Genomic DNA, 10,096 nt, shown 5'->3' on the forward strand with positions numbered 1-10,096 from the left:
GTTTTCAACCATATTTGTGAAAGGTTTTCTAAATTTAGCATTGATTGCAAAATAGGATTTCTTTGATGAAGAGCATGCTCTGTTTTGAAAATATTGTGGGCAGCAGCTGCACTGAAGCACAACTCAGTCAAAAGTGCTCTGCCATATATTGTGTCTATTTAAAACAACAAAGAAATAAATAAAGGAGAAGCAGTACTCTACCAAGGTAGATAAGCCGTCCTTTGCAACATGTAAAGCCCTGTCAAATTAATTTATGTTGAATTCAATTAAAACATGAAAGGGTACCTGTCCATGCATTATTGACATTGTATGAAGTTAACTCCCTAATGTGACCATCGGAGAGAACCATCATAAACCTTGTACTTCCTAAATAATCTCATAGATGTCTACCAACTAACAAAATGTGACCAATTAATAGACAATAGCATCAATGCCTGTCAGTCAGCCAAGACTTAAAGGTGATGTGGATATGTGCTCACCTATTTTTTTATTTTTTAAAATGCTTTCAAGACCTTAGAAGACCCAAATGTTTGGGACAATGGGAGTTTTAGTTCAAAATATCTGGCAGGCATCAGGTTGGAGAAGGTTGATTTAAAGGAAACAATGGGATATTTCTTTAGTAGCTCTGAGGTAGGCATAGGCAAACTCAACCCTCCAGATGTTTTGGGACTACAACTCCCATCATCCCTGACCACTGGTCCTGTTAGCTGGGGATGATGGAAATTGTGTCCCAAAACATCTGGAGGGCCGAGTTTGCCTATGTCTGCTCTGAGGCATCCATAGTACTAGCTAGGTTAAACAAACCACCCATTTGACCTTGTGCAGTAGTTTTTAAAGGTATTTTTTTACATTTAACAAGGAAGGAGTAGCTATTGTGGTGAGGTAGCAGCACGGTGTCACCCTCCTGCATTGGCGCCGACTCCATGGGGCTTGAGGGGGCCCGAGCCCCCTCAAAAATTCGTTTGGGGGGGCTCAGCCCCCCCAATAATCTCGGGCGGCGGTGGGCGCGTCCGCGGCTTTTATAGGGCGCCCGGCGCGCACCAGCTCGATAACGGGCACCGGCGCGGCGGGGGGCGCCGGGCCGGGGGAGGGGGGCGGCCGGCCTGTCTCCTTGGCAACCCCATTGAACAGCGCCGGCTCCCCCGGGAGGGCCATCCCCCCGCGCCGCCGATCGCCAACACCGCCGACGCTGTGGCTGCCCGAGCCCGAGCCTGAGCCTGAGCCCGACCCGGAGCCCGAGCCCGAGCCCGAGCCTGAGCCCGACCCTGAGCCCGAGCCCGAGCCCGACCCGGAGCCTGAGCCCGAGCCCAAGCCCGTCAGTCAGTCAGTCAGGAAGGAAGGAAGGAGAAATGGGGAGGGAGACGAGGGAGGAAAATTGCGCGCAGGGTGAAGAAAGGAGAAGGGCGAACGAGACGAGCTTCCAACCCAAAAAAGGGCTGGAAGACTGGGAGGATGCAGGATCGGGAAAGAAAGCGACGCCTTCCCCGCCCGCGACGTCGCCCGCTTGTCATTGGCAGCGCAGCGGGCGCCCAGAGGGGCTGGGCACCGGCGCAGGGCCGCTCCGCAGCCGCGGAGGACAGCTGCGCGGCTAGCAAGGTGTGCCGCGTAGAGCGCGGCCCTTGTGTGGCCCGGTGGCCACGCAAGCTTGGGCGGGGACCCCCATGCAAATCTAAGACGGGAGAAGAGGGCAGAGCAAAGGGGGTCCCTTCCCCAACCTCCGGCTTTGAGACTTCCCTGAGCCCCAGAAAAGCGAAAGGATTTTCTCTTCTTCTTTTTTTATAAATATTTTATTAAGGTTTCAAATACAAAGTTAGAAACATACACTGAAGAAAAAAGTAAAAGAACAAGAAAAAGAAAAAAAGAAAAAGAAGAAAAGAAAACCAACCATTCAACACATTTTTTATATAACTAACTGGACTTCCTCGCATCTCCCTTACCCTGCATTCTTTATAATAAAGATATCAGCAAATTATTACCTTGTTTCGTACCTTATTTTGTACTTTTCAAATACTATACCTCTAAATTTAACATACTTTTCATCAGTTACTTATATCTTAAATTAAACATAGTATTACCTTAGATTTTGACCTTTTCTTACTTAAAATATAATTTCCTGTTTCCCAAATCTAATTGCTGAAGCTATAGTTTCCGAATCGTGTAAATTTTTAACATTCATACAACTTATATTGTTTTTGTAAATAGTCCTTAAATTTTTTCCAGTCCTCTTCCGTTGTTTCTTCTCCCAAATCTCGGATTCTGCCAGTCATTTCAGCCAGTTCCATGTAGTCCATCAATTGCGTCTGCCACTCTTCCAGTGTGGGCAAATCTTGTGTCTTCCAATATTTTGCGATAAGTATTCTTGCTGCTGTAGTTGCATACATAAAGAAAGTTCTATCCTTCTTTAACACTTTCTGGCCAACAATGCCCAAGAGGAAGGCCTCTGGTTTCTTGGGAAAGGTATACTTAAATACCTTTTTTAACTCATTATAGATCATTTCCCAGAAGGCCTTCACTTTTGGACAAGTCCACCAGAGGTGAAAGAATGTCCCTTCAGCCTCCTTACATTTCCAACATTTATTATCAGACAGGTGATATATTTTTGCAAGCTTGACTGGGGTCATGTACCACCTATAAATCATTTTCATAATATTTTCCTTCAAGGCATTACATGCCGTGAATTTCATTCCGGTGGTCCATAACCTTTCCCAGTCCTCAAACATGATGTTATACCCAATATCCTGAGCCCATTTTATCATGGCTGATTTGACTGTCTCATCCTGAGTGATTTTCTCTTCAACCTGCCCTCCATCCTCTTGCAGAAAACTCTTTGCCTGCCCTGCCCATATCTCGTTTTTGCTTTTTAATTCCACACACGCACCCTTCGGACTTCGTGGCAATCGGGCGCGCGGGTGCGTTTCCTAAGAGAGTGAGGACCCCCGCCTCCTCCCCACCTGCTCCCTCGCCAGCCAGCCAGCCGCGCGCCCTAGCCGGAGAGCCCCGGCCGTCCCCGTCGCGCAATCGGCTGGATCTCCCTTCAGCAGGCCGTGCTCACAACTCGGCCCAGGGACCCCCCAGCAGCGGATCTCCGGCCCAGCTGAAGAATCCGGCAACAAGCCCCCTCCTCCCCAATCGCTCCGCCGAAATACGCTCCAAAACCCCCCAGATAGGCCGCCGGCCGCCAAGTCTAGTGGCGCCCTGAGCGAGGGTCTCTCCCCAACACCGCCACCTCGAACTGCGTTCTCCCGGCTACCCGAGCGAACCAGCGGCAGGACCCCGGTATGGGCCCCCCCAATATTTTTTATAAGTCGGCGCCCCTGCCCTCCTGACAGTGACTTTGCTGCCACTTGCCAGAATAGTACAAGGGCACCACAGCAGCAAGGTTGATGCTACATGGGAGTACCAGCAGAAACACCATATTTATTCAGATGATGTACTCATTCAACCCTGACCTCACCTATATCCTGCCTTCACATTGTCCCAGTAAGCAGCAGCAACATTGCTGTTGGACAGTGCAACATCATCCCAGTGTGTTGGCCACACCATCAATCTAAAGTAATGATAATTTTTGAACTATTCCAAAGTTGGTTTAAGTTTTTCACTCTCATTTTCATTTAGCTTGGCAATATCTGCTGTGTAACATGAAGACCCAAGAACTAGAAACAATACCTTGATTTTGTCATCTATGATGCAGATTCTGTGTAACGATGTAAAAGGTTTCACAGTTATCTGTGTGTATACAATATTAAGATACTTCTCAGAGTTTCATAGACCACACCAAGACCAATAATAAAACTGGCCATTTTTATGCATCATGCTTCAAGTTAATCATGGAGAATCAGCACAAATTCAACTTCCCGTAAGTCTCCACACGGCCCATTAACCATAGCAAGAAAGATGGCAGTGCTATATTTATCTGCTGAAAAGAAGAAGAAGAAAGCATTTGTGTCTTGAATAGCAAATAGCAAATAAATTGTTTGGTTTAATTTGAAATGTATTTAGATTATGGAGCATATATTTCCAATGGCTGTTTTGTATTTACAGCATGGCTGTCTAGTTATACGGCAGCAGTATAATTGTTTGCCTGCTGAGAATGATAGCAGCAAAGTTACTTTGGGTACCATTACAGCTAATTATAGTCTTGCTTTGGAATTTAAGGGCTCTCCTGCAAGGCTCCCTTCTTGCCATTTACACACAATGGACATGAATGTATTTTGACTGCTGTGTGTAATTCTAGTGATTGAGTTCCTGTAATGCCACTTCTAGATGCAAAGCACTGAAATTTATTGTAAGGCTTTGTTGCCAGAAATGTATTCCAAGTTACTGGAATCCAAATGGAACCTGAAGAGATTATTCCACAAATGAGACAATGTGCCTATCATTTCCCAAGATCCAGAAGGTCAATGCATTCCCAGGTGACTCTTTCTGCACCTGGTCCGTGTTTTATGTAGACAATGTTCTTCATCGTAATGTCATGCTTACATTTCTGCAACTGGATTGCTTTTGTGTGGTTGGAAATATATAATTGTGAACTATAAGAGCTTAAAAAGCTTTTTTTAAAATGAAACGATGTCCGTAGCCTGCACTAGGCATGCAAACAACTTGAATGCACTGCCTTCTCACATAGCACCATCCCTGTTCCCCTAGCCATTCCTGTTTTACACTGCAGAATAATAGGAATGTGGCTTATACAGTGGTATCTCAGGTTACATACGCTTCAGGTTACATGCGCTTCAGGTTACAGACTCTGCTAACCCAGAAATAGGACCTCAGGTTAAGAACTTTGCTTCAGGATGAGAACAGAAATTGGGCTCCGGCGGCACGGCGGCAGTGGGAGGCCCCATTAGCTTCAGGTTAAGAACAGTTTCAGGTTAAGAACGGACCTCCGGAACAAATTAAGGTACCACTGTACTGAGTCAGACCATTGGTCTATCTAGCTCAATATTGTCTACACTGACTGGCAACAACTCTCTGGGGTTTCACACAATGGATCCCCACCTGCAGATGCCAAGGATTGAGCCAAGGGCCTTCTAGATGAGCCATTACTGAGCTTTGGCCCTTCCACAATATGTTACTGCGTCTACCACAATGTCAACATTAAAAACACAAGGATTGTTTCCCATTTTATAGCAGTTATGGAAGTAGATGCTAATGCAAAAAGCCCTTTGAGTAAGCAAACATGCAAAAACCGAAGTGCACAATTCCTTTACCTGAGGGACTGAAGCACTTTTAACAAAGCAGACATCTCAAGTAGTAGAGGAATATCAGTCCCAATGAAAAAATTTGACAAATGTGAAAGAGAACCCTCTAAGCTAGCTACTTTTCTACCACAGCTCACAGCTCAGATGGTTCAGCCAGAGGAAGAAATGAACTGCACAGAAACTTGTATTGTGTTGTTTTTAAAAAAACCCTCAATGGTATTTTCAAAGGAGAGTATTAAAAATGTATGAATAACTATGAGCATGCAAGAATGCTCAGTATCAATTGTATCACTATTTTAATGCTGGTTTCTGTTTGCTTAGAGGCAGGAAGGCTTTCTTTAATGCTGGATTCCAACCAGAAGCAGTAATTCCAACATTTTGCGTATAGCCTTAAAAAGGGGGGGGGGCTGCCTTCTTAATTAAAAATGTGTTGTTGTTGTTTAGTCGTTTAGTCGTGTCCGACTCTTCGTGACCCCATGGACCAGAGCACGCCAGGCACTCCTGTCTTCCACTGCCTCCTGCAGTTTGGTCAGACTCATGTTTGTGGTTTCAAGAACACCGTCCAAATTAAAAATGTACTTCATCCTTTATGCAGCCCAATAAAATAACATGATCCAAGGGAGATGGGACATACAAATATATTGTAAATAAGTGATTTGGAGGATGCCATCCACAGACAAATTTTGCAGGAGGCTCTGACCATTCAAGTACAAACCTAACACACCACGTGATAAGTGTTGGGCAGCTTCGCAGTCTGTATCTATTTCCTGAGGTGCATAAAATATCTCAGTGGGCCAGAGGTTGCCTAGCTTTTGCAATTCCCATTTCATCCAGTTGACCTTTTACAAAATAATTTATTTCTAATGAATAAGTTGCTTTATTCTTTATTGCTTTAGATACTCCAAGTCATTAAAACAAAAAAGCTCTTTTCTTTAGCTCACCTCAGCAGCCCCCAGAGTAGCAAAACAGACTTCTAAAAAGGGACTTGGTGATGTGCAGGTTTCTCACGTAAAGCCCCACGGCCTCACAGCTCTCCCATCACTCAGAAAGTCATGCTTGATTTCGGCTGAGGCACTGAGCAAAGCGAAGTACATGACTGAAACTCTATACTTCACCAGGCACACCTCATTTACTCCACTGACAGTCACTCAAAATCCAAGAGGGAGGGGAAAAAAGAAGAAATATAAATGATATGCAACCAACTGGATGTATCATTTAGCTTTTGGTGAACCAGTCACTTGAGAAGCATTTTCCATCAACTCTTGTAAAACATCCTGCCATTGAGTTTCACACAAGTTTTATTAAACTGTAGTCTATCGTGGGGGTGGAGGAGGGAAGATGGGCAAAATCAGAGCCATTTTTAATTGTGGACAGGAGCCCTGTCAGCATTTCTGTCCTGACTGTCATTGAAGTCTCGATTGCTTTGCTTAAATATTTATGACTTGACAGAGCCCATATTTTTGCTTTGTTTCAGTATTACCGCAAACTACCGAATCAACTTTATTTATTTATTTTTTTTAAAAAAAAACAACCAAAGGGATGCAAATCATGCTCGGCAGTAATGCTGAAGTCCCATGGGCTTTTTGACAGATGATTAAAATCAAAATCAGCTTCAACATGAAAATGTTTTGTATGTTTTCGTTTAAATAGTGCAGCGTAATTGTAGCCGGGTGGAAGTATAGATTTTGTTTTAGAATCAGAGATCACAGAGTTCAAAGGGAACCGAAGATCATCTGATCCAACCTGAAAATGCAGCTGCCCCATATGGAGATCGAACCTGCAACCTTGGCATTATCAGCACCGCAATCTAACTAACTGAGCTATAAGCCTGAAACCACCTGAAACCTACCCCTGCCTTGTTTTCAGCTTCTTAATACTTTATCCAGATCTCAATATGTGGAATGGTGTGTCTTAAGTATGATCCATTTGGTTATGTATTTAACAAAATAATAATAGAGTTCCAGATTTCCGTTGTCACTTTATTTATAAATTGACCTGTAATTACATACTAAGAACATTTATTCCCTGTAAAGGGAAGTTTTTAATGTGTTATGTTTTCCTGTGGTTTTATAGTTTGCTGGAAGCCACCGAGAGTGGCTGGGGCAATCCAGCCAGATGAGTGCCATATATATATAAATGTTGTTTTTGTTGTTGTTATATCATGAAATGTCAGACAGGTTGTAGTGTCCCTTCTCTTGTATGAAAGGAAATAAAGCTTAATAGGAGGCAAAAATGGACATGTCACAGAGAAGGTTGAGAGAAAGAAAATCCCTTGGAAATAGGGCTGTAGGCTAGGTGTGATGAGCTGCATTACTCTCATATTCTCAATTAACTAAGTGATCAGACTCTCACACATAGATTCTCAACTTCATCTTTTATAGGTTATCAGTGACATCAGCCACTTTAGAGATGAAGTAACTGTAGGCCTGTGATACCAATAAGATGAGAGATAAGAATTAGCATTCTGAAGGCTTTCTAAGCAGCCTCCAAGCCCAAGATGCAATAAAAGAAAAAGCTTTTAGATCTCTCCAGGCAGAGGCATTGGGAAAGATGCCATATTCCCACAGGGAATAACAATGGTAATCCATATCAGGATTCAGAAATAATCTTCCGCATAAAGGCGTTTAACTTCTCCAGAAGCTAATCTACTTTTTTCCCTTTTTTTTTTTTTTGAAGGGCTACTCTGTGTTGATACACTGAGAAATAAGAACCACAGAGTTGGAATGGATCAAAAGGCCATCTAGTTCCATCTCCTGCCCCAATCCATTTGCCCACTAGCCCCACTCCAATCAGTGCATGCAATCCAGAGCACACTGCGCTGCAAGCAAGGAGTGTGGAAAGCTGCTTGCAGAGTCAATAACTCCAGATCTCAAATACATGATCCAAGTCACATGTGAAAGAGCAACACCACCATAACCGAGTTACTTAAGGTTTTCCATAAGGAATTGGCATAGGGAAACCCAGTAGAATGGTTTTTCCCATCCCAAGTTTAAAAAGCTTTTGGTGCTAAATTGTTACTTCCTACTTTTCTACTTCTTCTGCAAGGTATAAAGTGCAGGTTCATGCATTTCCTCTGTCGAGAGATTTGCATGCTCCCAATGTGAAGACATCATACACCTCAAAATAGGGGCAATGCACAAACACTTCAGATATGATAAAAGAAATGGGTTTCTGAGACACTTGTACTTCCTGTTATCCATTTGCAAGATACATTGGTTAACATCCTGCTGAGAGTGTCAATGGCAAATAAACTCATATGTAGTTGACAGCTTTGTCAAAGGCATACAATGTACTCACCCATGCATCCACAGGGAGGCGCTAAACAACACATGCGGGGTCCAGAAGAAATCTGTTGAAAGAAACTGTATCTTTAGAAATGAGGGAAATGTAGTGATTGACAAGAATATGTCCTACACCTGTTGGTTGCAAGGAAAAGAAATAGGCATGAAAAGTAGAATTTCTGGATGCCAAGATTCAAATTTGGGGCAAGTGTGCTTTGGTGAGAGAACGCCACACTCTGCCACCAATGCAAGAAATAAAAGCTTTCACAGCAGCTCAGATGCAGGCAATGGGACATAGCACCAGGGGCGGGGCGCATCAAGATCACTCAGGAGCTACAGGGTGATCTCTCTTTTTTTTAACCCCCGCGATCGACCTGGATAACCCCGCCATCGACCGGTTGGACATTGCTGCCATACAACATTCAGAAAAAGTTGCACAGGCAGTAAAACTTGGCTTAGTTACAGTGGTGAAAGTTCCTAAATCATTGGCATAGAAACTCAAGAGTGGTATGCAGTCTGAGCTGCAGCAACCAGACTTTATACATTGATCTTCTCTGGTAGTCTGAGGGGGAGCAAAGGCTTGATTACCTCATCCCTCCCAAGGTGAGCCAAGCTTGGTGGGGCAGCTTACTCTATGATCTTAAGCCCTTCATGCATTAATTAGACTTAAGCATGTTGGTTATATGAGGCTGGTTATTCTGTAACACCTTCTATGTGTTTTAAGGCCAGCAACTGAAGATACAATTAAGCAGGATACTGCAATGGACCTGTCAGACTCCGACGTCCTTATTCTGGTCACATTTTGGCAGTTGTGGTGGCATCAGGCCAAACCCAAATATAACTATACAGTTCCTTCACAGATGTCTTCAAACTGGTGGTTAGATGAGCCCTGATTTATTTTCAGCAGTTTTCCAGATTCACATAGCTGGTATGAGTGCAACTGAAGCCAGTCCTTTTCCCTGTGCCTATTTATTTGGTTAATTCCTGTGAAATGAATAACAAATAAAAATGATTGCTTGTGCCATTATTCAAGCTCAGCAGAGCTGCTGTGCATAGGACTGCTGGCACAGATAACTCTTTAGCAAATTTTGCCTTTTTCAGGCCTGCCAACTCTTTGGACATTTTGGACTCCTTTGACTACCATTGTAATGATTGATCTAGTTCTCCCCACCAGAACGTATCCAGAATGTATCTTTTTAAATACAAAAACTAAGCTGCAAATCAATTAAAAGAAGAGCAGAACAAATGAACTAATAATAGCATTTGTTGAAATGAAGGTTAAGGATGTTCAGGGACAGCATAAGACATTTTTCTTACAAATGGTACCTCCCTCTGTCCCAAATCAAGGTGCTTAGTACAAAGCTATTTTGGCATCTGAAGCTGAAAACCCCACAAGTGCCTCTCACTGTCCCTGGCAGGAAAAACGCAATCGTAATAAATCAAAGACTAACAATTTGGTACCTTATTGTGACACTCCATTTTGCTTAATGGTAGCGCCAATGTCATTGTGTCAATGTTTTGCTCTATGGAGTTACAGACCTGCCTCATTGGTAATGTTCATGTTTCCATAGGGCTATATGAAGAGAGTATATTCTGACCCACATATAGTAGAAAGAT

This window comes from Podarcis bocagei (genome assembly GCF_964188305.1).
Source record: "Podarcis bocagei genome assembly, chromosome: 2".
In the NCBI taxonomy this organism is placed as follows: Eukaryota; Metazoa; Chordata; class Lepidosauria; order Squamata; family Lacertidae; genus Podarcis; species Podarcis bocagei.